Raw genomic sequence first — 724 nt, 5'->3', positions numbered from 1 at the left:
TCCTGTTTGACCACTTCCAATTTGCCTTGATTCATGGACCTAACATTCCAGGTTCCTATGCAATATTGCTCTTTACAGCATCGGACCTTGCTTTTATCACCAGTCACATCCACAACTGGGTGCTGTTTTTGCTTTGGCTCTTTCTTTTCATTCTTTCTGGAGTTATTTCTCCACTGATCTCCAGTAGCATATTGGGCACCTACCGACCTGGGGAGTTCATCTTTCAGTGTTGTATCTTTTTGCCTTTTCATACTGTTCATGGGGTTGTCAAGGCAAGAATACTGAAGTGACTTGCCATTCCCTTCTCCAGTGGACCACGTTCTGTCAGACCTCTCTACCATGACCCGTCGGTCTTGGGTGGCCCCACACAGCATGGCTTAGTTTCACTGAATTAGACAAGGCTGTGGTCCGTGTGATCAGATGGCTAGTTGGCTGTGATTGTGGTTTCAGTCTGTCTGCCCTCTGATGCCCTCTCTCAGTGCCTACTGTCTTACTTGGGTTTCTCTTACCTTGGACATGGGGTTTCTCTTCATGGCTGCTCCAGCAAGCCGCTGCTCCTGACCTTGGACTTGGGGTATTGCCGGGAGCCGGCATATTGCATATTGAGTGCATATTGCATATTGCATATTGAGTGCAGCACTTTCCACAGCATCATCTTTCAGGATCTGGAATAACTCAACTGGAATTCTATCACTGCCGGGAGCCAGTGTGAGGAACTCCGCCC

This window comes from Bison bison, unplaced genomic scaffold, assembly GCF_000754665.1.
Source record: "Bison bison bison isolate TAMUID 2011002044 unplaced genomic scaffold, Bison_UMD1.0 scf7180017864469, whole genome shotgun sequence".
In the NCBI taxonomy this organism is placed as follows: Eukaryota; Metazoa; Chordata; class Mammalia; order Artiodactyla; family Bovidae; genus Bison; species Bison bison.
This window is presented reverse-complemented; position numbering follows the sequence as displayed.